Below are 18,812 nucleotides of genomic sequence, written 5' to 3'. Positions count from 1 at the left end.
AACCTGTATGAGAAACTACTTTGCTCTTTAAAAATAAGAATTTATAGTAAAAACATTTTAAATATATGTGTCTTTTAAAAATTACTGGGCTGTTTTAGGAACTGAGTCTAGGTTAGCTTGGGATATATTACTTCCTTGTGAATGGTGTACATTAATCTTTGGAGTGTGTGAAAAGGTAATGACTTCTGATGTAGCTTATCTAATTTTGGGTGAGCATCCTAATGTGAGTCCACTGTAGAGTTCATGGGGGCAGAGCTTCTCAGCCTCCCTGACTCATTGGGTGAACTTCCAGCAGCCTCCTTCCAGCTATTGACTCCATGGCAGTCGCATGTTTCCCCCTAGAGGCAAATATGTCATCTCCAGATGTGACAAAGGCATTCTTGGTGAGTAGGGATGCAAGCAGTCCTATAGTTACAAACAACTGGATTGGGTAAGAAAGCAGAGTCTGTGCAAGACAGAAGCCGATGCTAGGAGAAACCACAGGGAGACGTTCTGAAGGGAAATTTGGAGAAAAGCATAGGACATGTGATACAGGAGACACCTATGAGGATGGGAATTTTCTATGATCATGTTGTTCCATATGGTGGTCACTGTCCATACTGTGGGCTCACTATCCAGTTAGTCTGAGTGGGGAGCATTTTCAATATTAATAGCTTATGATTTCAATTTGAATAATTACACTTGATAGCTGAACAGTGCAAGAGTAATATTTTATTGTGACAATGTGAGCTCCTTTGTCTGTACCCATAAGTCAGATGTGTCCAAAATGTTGGGAGAAATCCTGGGATAAACTCCTATTTTAATGATTGATTAAAACGTCCATTTTATTGTATCTAAAATCTTTTATTGTCCCTGTAATTTTTGCATGTTTCTTCATTTTGACAGGGTTTCATGTAGTGCAGGCTGGCCTCGGATTCCTAGCCCTTCTGTCTCAGCCTCAGTATAACCAGCTGAAACCTAACCAATGTGATTTTTAAATTCTAAACAAACAAAAATTTTAGAAGTTAGAGTAAAATGTCCTATTTTCCTTTAAGATCAAGTTGAAAATATTTGTTTAAGATGCTGAAGGTAGGGTGTTGTGGCTTTTTGAAATTCCAGAAATTTTAACGTGGGCAGGTTTACATAATGTCTTTATTGAGCACCATATAAAATGGAGAATGAAAATTAAAGCCTTTCTTTTCTGTTTTCATTTGACTATGGTTATGAAAGACTTGCAATATAGTCATCAAATTCTTGTGTATTGGGGGAAGGGAGGAAAAGCAAGAAAGTTTTCTATTCTGGGTTAGATAATTAAGCAAGGGTCAAAAAGACAGAAACTGGATGAAGAATTTATGAGAGAAGTATTTCAAGGTCAGTGGAGAATACTTCCTTTTGCTTATTTGGAGTTCATGTTGCTTCCCTCACTCAGTTAAAAATATAAAAATAAGAAATACATAAACCCTGTTTAAAAACAGAACCAAAAATGTAAGAAATATGTAAAAATCACAGTCTTTGCATAGGAAGCGTTTAACCCTTATTTTTGGTTTAAAGAAAACCCATGGTCATGTTTAAATAGTTCAATAGGTTTAAAATAATATCTTTTGATTAAATTCAAAAGGCTCTTGTAACATTTGAGTTTGCCTAAATTGAGGAAGCCTGTGGTCCTCAATGTTGCTGAGTTAGGGAGCTTGTTATGAATACAACTTTGGCATGCAATGGCTGTGGCTGGCTCACAGAGTTCCAGGAAACATTCCAGAGCTAACAGATCACATGGATTCTGAGACTGCCTGTTTGTTACTTTTCATGCTATGGCATCCATTTAAATAGATCCTAGGTAAAAATGACACCCACTAAGTTCTTACCTTTACATATCAGATATTATAATCACTGGAGCAACTCCAAACGACTTTTCTTCCTCTGAGTTATTACTTTGTCATGAGATGCCTGAAGTATCTGACACTTGATTTTTGGGGTTGTCTGTGACAGGATAGCCAACAAGAGTGTCTGCCCTAGGAGCAGGTTGGAAACTTTGGCTTAATGATGCATTTGATTCCCTTTGGAAGGGTCAATTGTTTTTTACAAAATAATCTGCTTGGTTTCCTAAATTAAATACTGTACTGTAAACTACTTCTGATATATTTTGTAAGAGAATACTTGCACCTGATTTAACTCAAAAACTTGCATCAGAAGATTTCTTTCTTTTTGAAGACACAGTAAGTTTTTGCTTTTTGTCCCTTTTCCTTAAAAAAAGATAAGAATGCTAAAGGAAGCTGAGGCGCATCCACGTAATTATCTTCTTTTCATGTTAATCAGCTTTAAGACTAAAGGTTTACAACAGAAAATGTATATTTCTATTCTTAACACCTTCTTATTATTGGGTAGTAACTTCATGTACATAGTGTCCTTGGGTAGCTAGTCAGTGTTATAACTGTGATATGTCAGCTTAACCACTGCAGCAAATTAGAGTTATTTATTTTTTCTAGGCAAATTGGGTTTTCTGTTGTGTTTGGAATAGTCATGCAGCAACACATCCTTAGTAATGTGTCACTATGTGGTTGTACCATTGGGTAAACATTGGTATGCTTCCGTAAATGAAGATAGCTATGATGTCACTGAAGGATGTAATCTTATGGGAACAACATCACACATATGCTCTGCCATCTACTGAAGATAATGTGGCTCATGACTATTTCATTATTGGATAAACATCTTGTTAACAGTACCTGTGTGCCAAGCACATGAGTGTTGAAATGTCTAGAAAAAGCAAAGAGGAAAAAACACATGCAGATTGAGTTTTCAACAGTCACTTTAACTTCCACTTGAAATTAGCTTTTCAAATATATATTCTATGCAAAGTTTTCATTCAAGAATACATTTGATAATTTTGTTAGCATTTAGAAATATATGATTCATTCACTAGAATTAAATTTCTTATTTCATTGTAATATATTCTTTATAGAAATGCTTTGATATACTCCAACTGATCAGGTTATTTTTTATTTAAAAAATAGCATTACATTGGAATTTAGTGGCTAATCCAAATACAAACACTATACTGTAAAGTCCATATGTAATTGTGTATGTGTATTGATCTTACAACAATCATGCTTAATTATAATAAATTGTGATGTTACTCACACCTATGTCACTACTAAGAGAATGCATTTTCAAACTAGGAATATTAACTTCAGAAAAAATCATTAAATAATAGTATAAATACGTTATGTGAGGAATGGTGGCATAAATCTGATGTCTCAGCACTCAGGAGATGGAGACTAGAGAATCTATTTTAAGAATCTATAGAGACTATTGTTTAAGACCAGTTCATACTACAAAGTAAAATTTTATCCCCTTAAAACATCAAACAAATAGATAAAATCTGCTTTGTTCCTTATTGAAGTAGTCAGTTTTCTCATTGCAGTAACAATATCACATGATAAATAGGCAACATTGCTTTGGATAAATAGGCAATGTGGTTTTAGAATGGATACAGTCTATCCTAGTGGGATAGGTATGGTGGCAGGAGGCAGCTGGTCAGAGAGAGATGAATTCTGATGCTCAGCTCTCCTTTCCTGCTTCATCAGTCCCGGACTCCAGCCCACTGGATAGTGCTGGTCACATTCATAAAGGTTCTTCCTTCTTAAGTGGAACATTTCTGGAAATACCCCCAGTGACACATTTCGAGGTATGTTTACACGGTGATTATAAATTCAGTCAAGCTGACAATGAAGAGTAACCATTATCCCCTGTGTTGTTTATGTACAGGTTACTATGGGAATGAAACACCTGGGTAATTTTCAGTATCTAATGTTTCTAATGTCCTTCTTCTGAATAGAAAACACAGTTTACCTGTAAAACTAGCTTTCTGAGTAAACATTCAGAAGACAGTTTCTGAGATTTCAATGTCTCTTACTTTGAATACCCTCTGGAAAAACTGGTGCTGCCAAAGTCAACTTAGTGCTGTAAGATCTTGTTAGATGAGAACAAACAATGTCAACAAGTCTCTCTTAGAATGTAGACTGGAATTGCTGCTGTGGCATTACTTGGGTACTTCATATAGTAACACAATAATAAGAGAACTTTCCCCCAAATAATAACGTAGAACAATATCCTTGAAATGTGTTCTTAAGAAACCTATTTAACTATCTTTATATTAATTGATTTCAGCTTTCTTCTTTTCTATAGTAAACATTTTGAGTCAATTTGCTTCCATACTGGGGATTTATGCCTCCATCAAAGACATATGTTACATAGAATGCACCTCAAATAGGATGTACTCACTTAAGTGTTGAGTCAAAAAGGAAGTAAATATATTATTCAGAGGTGTGATTCTAAAAAGTAACTGTTTGGACCTTAAGTAGATGGTGTACAAGAGTAAGTGTCAAGAAATATAATCCTCTCCATCCATTCCACATGTGAGCTGACTCCTAGAATGGTTGGATAATATAAAAATGAACATAACGTGTTAGAACTACATGGATTTGTCCCATTCCATTGTCCACGCCAAAAGCTCTAAAGTAACCTGACCATTAATAATATCAAATCAAATAGTATTTGAAATTAAGTGCATTTCTCTTGCAGGGAGCAGCAAAACCTATACAAGTAAATTGACAATAGCCCCGGGGAGGTATGAATGGCATAGATTAAAAATAGAATGCTCTAGTTGTGTGAGGAATCAATAAGTAAAGACTTATGAAATAAGGTCCCACATTTTCTTCTATCACAATTTAGACTGTGTGCTGAACTGGTAGCATGAATCTGTATTACACATTTATCCTAAAACGTACAGAGTGTTGAGCTACTGTGCATATCCTTATGAGGCCTATCAAGCTAAATGAACATGTGGGAGTCAATGTTTCCAATCTTCCTCCTCTAAAATTCTTCCTAGCTTCCCCTAATTCCACAATGGCAGCCCTGTCAAGCTCAGAGCCTCATACTCAAATGCTGTTCTAGTTAGCACTTTCTAAGTTTCTTTCAGAATGAGAGTTCATATGTGAGGTTGTACAGGGTTCAGCTCTGTCCTTTCTTATGACAGTTGCTATGGGTTCTTTTATAATTTATGAACATGCCTCTCTACTGATCTAAGAGACGTTCAGTCTGGGATTATTTGCTGAAAATTGTACACATTGGATGTAAATTAAGAAGACTCATGTACCGAAATGACATACAACTATTCAGTGTTTATATGCAATCCTTTTTTTACTGCTCAATTGATATGTAAGTAACATTTTAGTAAAAATAGGCTCCTCACTAAAATTGCATCTAATTTGGCTAAATATGGTAGTTTTGTGTAATTTTTAAGGCACATAAACTAACAATAAATGCATCCACCGCTCAACATTTAATTTAGTTGGGAAATCTAATAAAACATGTTTTTAATAAGAATGATGTAAAACTTTACTTAGTGGGAAATTAAATTTAGTGGTTAATTTTTTATGATGCTGAGTTTTAATTAGAAAACCTATTAAAAGTGATTTTAGTCTGAATGTCAAATTCCCCAGAGATTCTCCTGTCTATGTAAGTCAGATAATTTCTTCTGCATTTTAAAATATTTTACTTAGCAGTTTTGGAATTTTTCTGGAAGTTTTGTGTGGACTAAAAGTTTTTTTTTTTTTGTTTTGCAAACACAAATGTAATAAAATTAGCTTTAAAATTAAACTTGTTTGTAAACATGGTTTTGTTCTCTTTGTTTAAATCCCAAACATTTCTGGATTTAAAACACCTGGAAATCCCACAATGCTGACATTTTATTCTCATCAAGTTTCTTTAATACCAAATTAAAATTATTTACTTGATGAATTTATTTAATTTTTTTGAGTCAAGGTAGTTAAACTAATGAAGCTTTTAGAATGTGTTTTTAATGGCATTTGCTATATAAATAATCAGATCATAATTTTCAGAATTATAGATGAACTGTAAGTAATATAAAAAGAGCAGGCAACTAGAAAGTAATTTACTATGAGTTGTAAGGAATTTTGATTCTTAAATCCTTTAGCTATATTTGTGTGTGTGCACTTGCATGCACATGTATATTTAATTACTTGAAATTCCTTGTAAGTGGTAATTATGTTCTAAAAGCAGAAGGAAGAAAAATTTGGCTTACATCTAAATCCTAAATATTAAAAAAAAAATGCTTAGTTCTACATTTACTTAAAGTGCATTTTCAAGGTTATTACATTTGTCCTTCATGTATAGTTGCAATGTTGAGAAGTTTGCTTTCTTTCCCCAAGTTAAAACTCTGCCTCTTATCATCTCATTCATATTATATAAGCGGTTTTACGTAAAAAAAGTACTTAAAGAATTTCTTGTATTTCCATCTGGATCTAGGATCTTGCCACACCCCGAAGGCTACCTCCTCTTAGCTAGATCTTGCTCCTCTAACTCAGGGAACTAGGCGTAGTTCCTTGCTTTGACACACCTGCTTTTTTCAGCAAAGGATGTCAGATGACTTGGGAGTTTTGCTTCCTGCCAATTTACTTTGAGATATTGCAATTGAAGTTTGTCAGTATTTTTGTGACCACATTTCCTAGTCTATGAAAGACTGCATGGATCTGCATGTTGGGAGATGAGAGAATCCTGACAAAACTGAGAAGTGGATTCAAGACCTTTTCAGTCTGAATACTAAGTCATATGTGTTTTCCAATGTGCAGGTGAAGAGATCGCTTGACTCTTATAGAAGATATGTTTTGTGCTTTTATTCAGGTGTGTGTGTGTGTGTGTGTGTGTGTGTGTGTGTGTGTGTGTGTGTTGAGATAGGTGGTTCTGACTGTAAGTAAATTTGTTGCAACTCTGTGGGTTTGGTTCCAGGTTTGGGTACCAAAATGTGAATTTTGCAGCTCTATGGAAAGGTATCCTGACTACTTGGGGAGTCAGGCAAAACCTTAAGCTGCTTAGGACAGCTCTGCTGGCTGGAGCTGCAAAGAGACAGCTCAGCCCTGGAAGGGAAGTTTTTATGACTGCTCAGGAGAGTCATGCCTGGAACTGCTTCAGCTGGGAAGGGTATCCTGACTATTCAGGAAAGTCAGGCCTGGAACTGCTTCAGCAGGGGAGGGTATCCTGATTGTTCAGGAGAGACAGGCTATACTTGGTGTGATGGGGGGTGGTCTCCCCACAAGATATAACAATCTCACTCCTCTCCTGGAGAGCTGCTACAGCTGAGCTTTGTTCAGCCACCACTTAAGAGGACTTCCTAGCAGAGCTCTGCTTCTCCAACCTAAGATGTTGCTTCTTTTGCTTCACTCTGCAAAAGAGGAAATCCTTGCAGAAATGTAGCAATCTCCTCTGGCTCAGGAGAAAAGTGTTACTTTTTCAGCTCTCTCTTGCTGTACACACTGAGGCACCTCTCAGCAAGGATCTTCTCCATGCCAGTGAATGAAGATCTTCACACCTAAAACTCATTTGAGAAAGAGATTTTTTGGGGACGGAGGAGTCGAGGAGAGTAGCTGCCTCTACCAGGGTGGAGAGAACAGCCCACAACTGACCAGGCAGGGCAGTTTATATAGAATGTCTTGGGGGTGGAGTCAACCAGTGATTGGTTAGGTTTTTTTTTTTGTTTTTTTTTTCTGCACAGGGATTGGACAGTATTGTGGGCAAGGGACAGAGATGGCCCTGATTTCAGAGCCAAACTGTGTTTCTTTCACTGGCCTTTCTTGGCTTTTTGCCACTAATTCTAAGGCCAGGGCACACTTCTTTTGCTGACTCTGATTCTAGGGATCACGACTATTTCTTTGGTACTAGTTTCAGAGTCAGAGCATGTTTCCTTGATCCATTTCTCTGATTAAGGTCCCAAACCCAGGCTGTATTTCTTTCTCTGGTCCTGTGTCCCAGGGCCAGGGTTCTACTGTCCTGCTCTGTGATTGGTTTCACAAGTCAGTTGGATAGGGGCAGAGATGGCTCTGATTTGAGCCAAACTGTGTTTCTTTCATTGACCTTATCTGAGCCATCTTTACCTAGTTCTAGGCTCCAGGGTCAGGGTGGGTTTCTTTAGCCAGCACCTTTTCCCTACACTTGCTATGTATTATTGACTAGCCTGTAACTTGCCGCGTAGCCCAGACTACCCTCAAACTAGAGGTGATCCTCTTGTCTCAATTTGCCAATTGCTGTGATTATTTATAAACTACCATGTTTGGTTTACTCAAATACAATTTTTAAGTCTGTCTATAAATCATTCTCTGCATCTTATTACAACATGGGAACCACCTGAGTTTCCCTTATTGTCTTGAGCAATAGTTTTCTTTTCTCTAATTTATTTCTTTGGTGTTAATACTACACAAATATATTTTATAAACTTTTATATAAAAGCAAATTAATTATGTATTCTTTACCATTTCCTTGTGCTCATTTGAGTCAGCTAGCTATTATTAAAGAACAGAAGGGGAAAAAAACCCAGCTTTACTCCTTAGGCAATTCAGCAACTCAATAAGTTCAGTGTTGAATAGGGCTTTGAAGCTAGGGTTATATGACAGATGGCCAAACAGATAAATAAGCTACATCATAGAGCTAAATTGACCATAAAAATCTTTATTTACTGGGTTGATAAGAATCGTAGTAAGATTGTGGGTTGATAAAAAGAAAGGACAGCTGGAGGGTATTGAAGAAATGGATTGAAAGGATAGTTCATTGTGTTTATTATAAAATTGTAGTATAATTGTTTTCTTATCAGTTGCAGGTCTCCATTTGATTGGGTGTGCTTTGGGGCCAAGAAACAAACCTATCTTATTCATCTTTGCACACTCACTTTAGAGTGAGACATCTGGAAAAATAAACTCATTTCTGAGCTGAAACTGTGTTATGATGTTTCTTCCCTGTCTGCTTGTCTTTGTAGTAAGGTTAAATTCCATTTTTTATTCAGTATCTTTTAACCAAGTATTTGTTTTGGTGATGTGTGCTTTCTGTGTTTACCTCCCAGGTTCACCTATAAACAATGAAACTGTAAAGTAGTGTGATCTTAAATTGAGCTCTTTAAGAAGATAGTGTAAAGAAACTGTTAAATAAAATGATTTATTAATGATTTTTATGAAATATTACTTTTAATCACATTAACGATTACATTAGTGCTTACAAACACACTATATATATCATAAATTTATTATGAAAATAAATAGTAAAACAAAGCAAAAGGAAACTGAAGTGAGACTAGGTGGCTTGTGCCTACTCTCCCAGGAACATTTGTAGTCCAATGTATGTGAGAATTATCATTTTTCTGCATCTCTGAGTGAGTTTAGTGCTATTTAAATGGAAAACATGGACTATAGGATTATGGGATGATGGAAGGCTTATCATCAGCCTTCTCCCAGATCATCCTCTCTGCTTCAAAAAGCCATTTGAATAGCTAGGTTGCACACATTAGGAGTGCTTAGAAAGCAAGGATATTGCTGAAGGAACAGACTAAATTTTTTCTTGCAAAAGTGATCCAGGACTCCTTGCCTTCTTTTCCTGCTATCCATCATGTATTGGTGGGAAAAAAAATGTGGTCAAAATCTACAGGCAATATGAAACCTCACAGTTATCTCAAGAATATTATCACAGGCACCCTTTCCTTCCTGTTTATGTATACACTTACCTCTTTGGGTCTTGAATGTAGACAGACATGCATGTTAGTTAGCTTTTCATCTCTGTGACCAATAAGATAAACAACTTAAAGCAGATGGAATTTACTTGGACTCATAGTTCACAAGAATCAGACCTCATTGATTATAGCTCCAAGTGAGGCAGAAAAATCATGTAGGAAGGAGCCAATGGCTGAGGCTACCGCATGGTAGACAGGAGGAAGAGTAAGGGAACACAGGAAAGGCCAAGGGACATGGCACCATGTAAGCCCCAAAGGCATGCCATCAGTGATCAAGTTGAAATAATGCCATTATATTATGACTTCACCAAGGGATTCATTTATTCACTGGATCAAAAATCTCAGGAGCAGATCTGCTCTGGAAGTACTCTGACAGACATGCCTAGAGGTGTGCATTACTAAACTCTGAGGCATCTCTTAATCCATAGCAGTAGACAGTCAAGATAAAGCATCGGGAATGAGCATGTGTGTGTGCAGGTTTGTGTGCCATGAGTAATGAGAGGAGAGAGCAGAGGAAGAGAGGGTGACAGGAGGAAGCAGTAGTAGGAAAGAGAAGGAATAGGAGGAAGAGGGAGAAAGAGGAGAGGAGGGAGGGAGCGGTGTGAGAAAGAGGCAGTTGAGAAGAAAGCTGTTTTAACAATAATTGTTACTTTCAAGTTCCCTAAAAGGATATTTTTTTCATTCACATTTTATTTTTTTTGGACTTTATAAAATTGTTTCATTATACATTTGGTGACCTGAAATGTCAGGATATCTTCCAGAATTTTGAAGAGTTTTTAAATTCAATATCTTTAACTAGTCTCTCAGCATGGGGATTTATTTTAGTAACATATTATTACTTTGAGATTATAAAAGCTTGGGGGATAGCTCTTAGCATTGCACAGAATAAAGAGCTCAACTCATCAAGGCTTGGCTTTGTCTTTATCCAAATCTATGATAAAACAGCCGAGGAAATGAGACCAGAATTTTCCATACAGCAGAGTCGGTGCCCTGAATGCTTATCCTAGTGTCCTTATGTAGTCTGCAAGAGCGTACACCATCTTGTAACGCATGCCAATAATATCAGTAGCTTTTTCTTCTGAATGTCCATGTGCACAAATCTTTTAGAGTCAGAAAAATATAGCCCAACACTCACATAGTGCAACTATAAAGTCAGATTATTTTAATGTTATTTCTAACAGAAAACGAGCATAGATGATGATGGAAGCTAACCCTTCTTGATTGTTTATTGCATACCACATACAGTTTACAGAGTTAACTTACTAAATTTGCTATAACCCTATAACAAAGCTGTTATTTTCTTGATACAGATGAGGAAACCCAGGCTTGTTTATTAAACTATTATCTCCATAATTTGGAAGTGCTAGAAGCATGGTTAGAACAAAAACATTCAGCTTTCTGGAGAATCTGGTGTTAGATGTGAGTTTCTAAGCCATCTCATGCCCTCCTCTGTAACTATCACTCACTGACTATATCTATAGCCTGTCCTTGCTTCTAAGGTTTAAACCATACAGACTCAATCATTGCACCACTTCTTGTCACCTGAACATATAATTGATGTTCTGTTACTTTCATGTAGCTTATGCTTTTGAATCCACTTATAAAATAACTCATTTGAATGATTTTTCCATACCCTCTCACTTCACATCTGCATCCTTTTCATTTTACACTGCAATATAGATCATTTGGTATCATCCCTAACTGTTAGTCTATTGGTTTTGACCACCATGGTGCAGAGCATTCACCCTCTGAAACTGTAAGCAAGCTCCCAATTAAATTGTTTATAAGTTGCAAAAAATAAATCTGTTGGTTCTGTATGGTTTTCCAAAACAGAAGCAAACTTTGAATTCTGTTTATTTTAATAAGATCTCTTGACAATAATTACTCTGTGCTTAAAATTCTTATTTCTTTTTATCTGTTAAAAGTTTAATTGACTTCTGACAATTCTTTCATCCTTCTCTATTCTACCCCTGTGTAGAAAGGACAATAAGAAATTGTGACTGGGTTCCTCTATTGCTTTCATTGTTTTGAAACTTCTCATTTTATTTTACTGTGCTTTATTCTAAATAATGGGGCAGGCTTTGGCAGAAAGTAGAATAAAAAAATTTTCATTCATGACTATCTACTTATGCCAATAATGATTTACATTTTCTCATAAGCCTTTTATTTTATAACAGTTTTGAGCTTTGCCTCACATAAAATAACAATAAAATATATTTTTTGAAGAGTACCATATTCTACATAAAGTATAAAAGTAAATGAGCTGCCTAAAGTATCAGCCTTGGAAATACCATACCCTAAAATAAATATAATCACAGCAGTATTTAGATATAATAAACATACTTAAATGAGTTTTAAATTGTATGGAAAGTAGAAATGATCCAAAGTATAATTTATTCATCTGAGTAGACCTGGATGATAATCAGATAATTGATCCTAAAGCAAACTGTGAAACTAAAACAAAACAACAACTTTCAACAGAAACAAATTGAGGTTAATTGTATTAGTGAACAGGAAAAAAAAAAAAACCTGCACAGTAAACTTCATTAAGTGCTTATAAGACACAAGGCTTTGGAGGATGTATTGGCGAACTGAGAAGTTAGTTAGTTACCACTTATAGTCACTACTTATAGTTTGCACATATTTTTGTCTGAGAGTTTTAAATAGTATCTAGCCTTCCCTGTGTTACACAGCTTGCCAACCACCGATCTGTGAACAGGACACTTCCTGCATCTTATATCTATAGATAAATGAGAATTTCCAGTTCTTATAATGAAAGAAAAGCATTACACTAGGCAAGAAAATTTTTATAAAGTAGATATTTTGACATTTCCTTTGTAAATATTTTTTGAGCTATGGAGGTGAGGATATCCTAATACAAGGTAAGAAGTTTACCAAACCAAAATTGTCTGTTTTCACTTTTCAGGTTTTTGTAGTTATCATATGAAATAGTGGGTTGATGCCATTTTCATACATAATCATTGTGCTTTGTTCATATAACCATCATGTCCCCCGCTTCTCCTGGTTCCTCTCCTCTACCAAATATGCCACCTTTGCTTTCATGTCACATATACAAAAATATAAGCATATATATGATGAAATCTAGCTTCTACATTTGAGAGAAAATATGCAATATTCATCTTTTTGAGGCTGGCTTATTTTGCTCAACATAATGAATTCCATCCATTTCCCTGAGAATAGCATAATTTTCAAAATGGTCTCTTGTGTTATGATTCCTTCCCATTTTATAAAATAAGCTGTTTCTTTTTTCCCCCATAAACCATGTTGGGATGATTTTCTGCTAAAATATAATGTCTTGTTATATTCATGAAAGTTTCCTAAGAGTTCTTTGTGCAGCAGATATTTTCATAGTACTGATGAATGAGGGCCATGGAACCATGGGAATTGAGCTCAGATCCCAGTTCTGTGACTTCACATGTGTGCCCTATGGTAAGGTCATCTAAGGAGACTCCATGTGAGATTAAAAGGAATATTTGCCTCAGTCCCATCACAGAGTCTATAAAAGGAACCAATTAGATTACATAGTCATGTACAATATATGTATCAAGTGCTTCCTGTGTGTCATGATTATATGAGGTGCTGCAAAATAGAATGGGGCCTTCATTATTAAGGTTGTGATGCAGTTTAGCAGAGATGCTTTAGATAACAATTATAAATGACAGGGAAAAAATGGGAACCATAGTTTTAAAGGAAGAGAGCCTTCAGAGTAGGGCCCTAGTCTTACTGGAAATAAAAGAGCAGAAGATCCTCTCAAAGGAAGTGTCTTTCTGTATGATGTGAATATGTTGCTCTGATTTGGTTGATAAATAAAACGCTGATTGGCCAGTAGCCAGGCAGGAAGTATAGTATAGGCGGGATAAGCAGAGAGACTATGGGAAGAGGAAGGCTGGGTCAGGAGACGCTGCCAGTCTTGATAAGAAGCAAGATGTAAAGATACCAGTAAGCCACCAGCCATGTGGAAAGGTATAGATTTATAGAAATGGGTTAATTTAAGATGTAAGATCTAGCTAGCAAGAAGCCTCAGCCATTAGGCTATACGGTTTTAATTAATATAAGCCTCTGTGTGTTTATTTGGGTCTGAGTGGCTGAGGGCCCGGGCAGGGCTGGAGAAAACTCTAGCTACAGAAGTTGCCACGATCTAGAGGCTAGATGACAATGCACATGTAGGAAGAGAAAAATGACAAAGGACTCTAAGAGTAGCACAGGCAGAAGTAATGTATCAAGGTCTTGTCCCCAGGAAGCTGCTACACTGTACAGTGGGTCAATGTTTTGATGCCAACCACACCGTGACTTTACATTCCTTTTCTTCTCACAGCTCCTTTATACAGAATTTGGGGCTTTTCAGATGAACTGCCCTCAGGCTAAGCTTGATGTAGCAAAAAGAATCAATTACTTGGCTTGAAAGGTTCAAATGCTTACTTTTGAGTTAAAGCATATATACATGTGCTTTAATTGTGAACAAATATCTAAACATCTCAGAGAACAGGTTATAGGAAAGACAAGAATGGATAATTTTATGAGAATATTTTCATCTTTACAGAAAAGTTTAATAAATGAATCACAGCAGAAGCAAACTGCTTTGAGAGAGATGATATGTAAAATTCTCTGTGAAGATCTGAGTAGCGGTAGCCAGAATAGGAGTGTAATTTGAGAGGATAAGGTCTGCACACGCCTGTGCATGGTGACTCACTCTCTGGTCAGGATGACCGGGAGCTTCCTATGGCTTCACTTTACCTTGTCTAGCATTGTGTCCTAAGGAATCACACCCAAGAGCATGAGCAAAGGGCACTTGGGAATTTTTGCTTTTTTGTAGAAGGAGTCTTAGAGATGCACAAGCCAGTGTAGTGTGGGACAAATGGAGTGGTCTAGGATGCTGTTAGATTGTTTGGGTTAAAAATAAGGAGTCATCATGAGCAGTTTTGACAAGGGCAGACTTCTTATGGGAGAGTCATTGTTCCTTGGATAGGAGTAAGAACAGAATAAATTGATCACCTTTTAAGTCTGCTTTTCCAAGAATCTCAAAACATCTTGCCATCGGTTCCTATGAAAGAGGGCCCAAGGAAGAAGATGGTGGTGGTTCTAATGCTGATGGAATGCAGAGTCTGATCTAGAAATTACTGAACGACCTTTGATAATTTTTTTCCAGAACAGAAGTATGAATATAAATACATTTCAACTTAAAAGAAAAACTGTCCTTTTTGTATGATAGGGAAGCTTTGTGGATATTGATTGCACCCTTCGTATATTAAGTGCAAATGTTAGCAATGACCACCACTGAACTGTAGCAGGGGACTGAAATGACCACTTCTCAAGTTTCACAACTTCCTTCAGATAATTGTCACGGCCATTGTTTTTCCTCTTTGGTACCACGTGGGTGTTTGAACATTGTGTTTATTACTGCACCTTTATTATTTTCTAAGTAATCTTTACATGCTTCAAAAATCCTCCTCTAGGCCTGATGGATGCTTTAAATCATTTTCTGTAATTTTATTATTATCTAAACAATCATTTCATCATTGCTTTTTATATTGACGTCATTATACAGTCACGCATTAACCAAATAACAAAGATGCATTTTGAGAAATGCACAATTAGGCAATTTTATCTTTGTGCAACTTTTGTGGAATACACTTACACAGTGAAGCTGGCTACAGTGTTTTTAGGCAATACAATTCTTTTGGTTGATAGGCATGAATTGTGGTCCATTGCTGGGCTGAAAATTAGGCAGTACATAATTATACGTATATGTGTGTGTCATCTTGAACACGATTTATTAAATATTTCATGTTTCATCTTCTCTTACACACCTGCCTTTAAAATGTCTTGTATGTAAGAGAGGAACACACTGTGGTTTGCGACAAATAGCAAATCTACTAAAGTGACTTTAGGACTTAGGAAGCACATTGTTCCACAAGACTAATTTTATGTTTTAATGTGTGTGTGTGTGTGTGTGTGTGTGTGTGTGTGTGTGTGTGTGTGTGCAGTCTGAAAAAGAGAACATTCATGCATGTGGAGGTCAGATGACCATGTCTGGTGTCTATCCTCACATTTCTCTTGTTTGAGACACGGTCTCCTTTGCTATTTTCCTGAGACTTGTGCCAGGCTACCTGGCTCTGGAGCTTCTAAAGATCTGCTACCTCTGTCTCCCATCTGGCTATAGGAGTGCTGGGATTACGTACATGTCACCACGTTGGGCTATTTTACATAGGTTCCCGAGACCAAACTCAGCTTTTCTCACTTGCATAGTTTATTTATTTGCTGATCTATCTGCTCGGGGCAAACTCACTTTAATGTCTACAGTATATAGTATCTCTTCAGAAACGAGGCTGACCAAAGATATATTAACAGACAAAAAAAAAAAAATCCTCGATAAGAAGAGCATAAGTTTGAAAAAGCAGAATTAACTTTACCTGAGGTACTTTGTTTTTAATGAGGACCCAGTTTGTGCCCACTAATATGAGTGTGGGTAACTATGTCTATGCCTATAGGGTTATGACACCCTCCTCCAAAATAAATCTTCAGTTCTTTCTAATTTAAAAATAAATACAAGCATTAATCTCATCTGTAAGGGCAATTATATATTTATTGCTTGCATGTTTTAATGTTGGCTAAAACCTTTTCTGATCAGTAAAACATCAACAGATTTCAAATAACCTGAGATGAGAAGAAAGAACAAATGAATATTTATAAATGGGAAATGAAAATCTATAGACTTAATTTTTTTTTTTTACTTAAAATGTTTTTAAGTGTAAAAATAACATCATTTTATTTGATGGCTTGTTGTCAACTTATTTGGAAATTTAATTTTTTTGTTTTCCCCAAGAAATGAAACAGCCTCCCACTAGCACTTGCATTATGTCTACAGAAAGGAATATCCTGGAATACTTAAATACTGTACTGGATTAGATAGGACAGGAAAGGAAATTTGCCAGTTATTCAAATCACCACTAGAGGTCTTCAAATAGAACATTTCTGAGTATCTTTCACTTCTAAAATAATTTTAATTAGCTAGCTCATATGAATGAGGCTAAACTTTCCTCTTTTTTTTTATCTCTAGTATCATTTATTTTGTGGACTTTAATTCTACCCATGGGTAGGATGCCCAGTAATTGATGGATTTTTCTGTTTCTTTCCCTCATATTCTTAAATACTGAATTGTGACTATTGATTTTAAGAAAATTTAACTGCTAGTGGTTAGGACTAGCCCTTAGGTTTAATAATACATATTTAATATATTTATATGTATGTGTGTATTCATAAGTAAAATTAGTATTTATATGTATAAATATATCCATTAAAGAAAAATAAATTTGTCTTAATATTTGTTCAGTAGACTATGTGAATCCCATTTGCTCTTTTTTAAAAAATTAATTTATTTTATATTCTTTCTGCAGTTCCCTCTCCCTCTGCTCCTCCAAGCCCCTTTCCCCAACTGTCCCTTTACACCCCACCACCAAACACTCCTCTTCCATTTCTATTCAGAAAAGGTCAGGCCTCCCAAGTATATCAACAAAACATGGCCTATCAAGTTGCACTAAGACTAAGTATCTCCCCTTGTACTAAGGTGGGCAAGGTGACCCAATATAAGGAAGAGGTCACATAAGTCAGCAAAAGAGTCAAAAACAGACCCTGCTCCAACTCTTAGGAGTCCCACAAGAAGACCAAGCCACACAACTGTCACATAAACGCAGAGGCCCTAGGTCAGTGCCCATACGGGGTCCCTGGTTGTTAGTTCACTCTCTGTGAGCCCCTATGAGCCCAAGTTAGTTGATTCTGTGGGTTGTCTAGACCTATCTGGCTCCTATAGTCCTTCATCCCCCTCTTCAGCAGAATTCCCTGAGCCCAGGCTAATGTTTGGCTGTGGATCACTTCACCTATTTCCTTTACATGTTGGATGAAGCTTCTCTGATGACTATTGGGCTAGGCACCAATCTTTGGTTGTAGCAGAATAGCATTAGGCATCCATCACAATGACTCTTCTTTCCCCCAGTCATGTTTGGTTTCATCCTAGGTCTCTAGGTCATCCAGCCTCTGGGTCCTGGTGCTCCTGGGTGTCTCATAGCATGGGTCTGAGGCTGGACCAGTCATTAGTTGACCACTACCACAGTCTCTATGCTACCTACCCCAGCATATCTCATAGTCAGGACAGATTGTTGGTCAAAGGTTATGTGGCTGGGTTGATGTCCTAATCCCTCCTTACAGGAGATGGCCAGTTTAGGCAATATAACCCCTATTGCCAAGAGTCTTAGCTGGGGTCATCCTTGTAGATTCCTAGAAGTTTCCCTTGTATCAGGTTTCTACCTTACCCTGAAATGTCTGCCCCCACCCAGTCATCTCTTTCAATACTCCCTCCCTCTATCCCCCCACCTGACCCGAGTCCATCCATGAAATCCGTTCTATTTTCCCTCCTCTGGGAGATCAAAGTATTCCCCCTTGAGCCTTCCTTGTTACCTAGCCTCTCTAGTTCTGTGGACTGTAGCTTGATTATCAGTTATTTAACAGTTAATATCCACCTTTAAGTGAATACATACCATGTGTGTCTTTCTGGTCTGGGTTTCCTCACCCAGGATGATTTTCTCTAGTTCCATCCATTTGCCTTCAAATTTCATGATGTCATTGTTTTTAACAGCTGAGTAATAGTCCATGGTGTAAATGTACCACATTTTTTTTAAATCTTTATCCATTCCCCAGTTAAGGGGTATCTAGGTTATTTCCAGCTTCTGGCTATTATGAATAAAGCTGCTATGAACATAGTTGTGAAAGTGTCCTCATGATAGAATGGAACATCGTTTGGGTATATATCCAGAGTGGTATATGTGGCTCTTGAGGTTGATTAATTCCCAAATTTCTAAGAAACCACCATATTGATTTCCAAAGTGACTGTAAAAGTTTGCACACCCACCAGCAATGGATGGGTGTTCCCCTTACTCCATATCCTCTTTAGCATAAGCTGTCACTTGTGTTTTTGATCTTAGCCATCCTGACATGTGTAAGATGGTATCTCAGAGTTGTTTTGATTTGCATATCCTTGATGGCTAAGGATGTTTAACATCTCAAGTATTTCTCAGCCATTTGAGATTCTTCAGTCGAACATTCTATGTTTAGATCTGTACCTCATTTTTAATTGGACTGATTTATTTTTTGATGTCTGATTGGTTTTTGATGTCTAGTTTCTTGAATTATTTATGTATTTTGTGAATCAGTCCTCTGTCAGATGTGGGGTTGGTGAAGATCTATTCCCATT

At 36.7% G+C, this 18,812-nt stretch overlaps 1 protein-coding gene across 8 annotated transcripts in view; it reads left to right on the top strand.

Annotated features, from left to right (window-relative positions):
- Nol4 (nucleolar protein 4) overlaps positions 1–18,812 on the top strand; it is a 321,213-nt gene that overhangs the window by 122,498 nt on the left and 179,903 nt on the right. The window lies entirely within an intron of this gene.

The sequence above is a fragment of the Peromyscus leucopus genome, chromosome 19, assembly GCF_004664715.2.
Source record: "Peromyscus leucopus breed LL Stock chromosome 19, UCI_PerLeu_2.1, whole genome shotgun sequence".
Taxonomy (NCBI): domain Eukaryota; kingdom Metazoa; phylum Chordata; class Mammalia; order Rodentia; family Cricetidae; genus Peromyscus; species Peromyscus leucopus.
The sequence above is the reverse complement of the archived record's forward strand: the minus strand, read 5'-3'. Positions and strand labels throughout refer to the sequence as shown.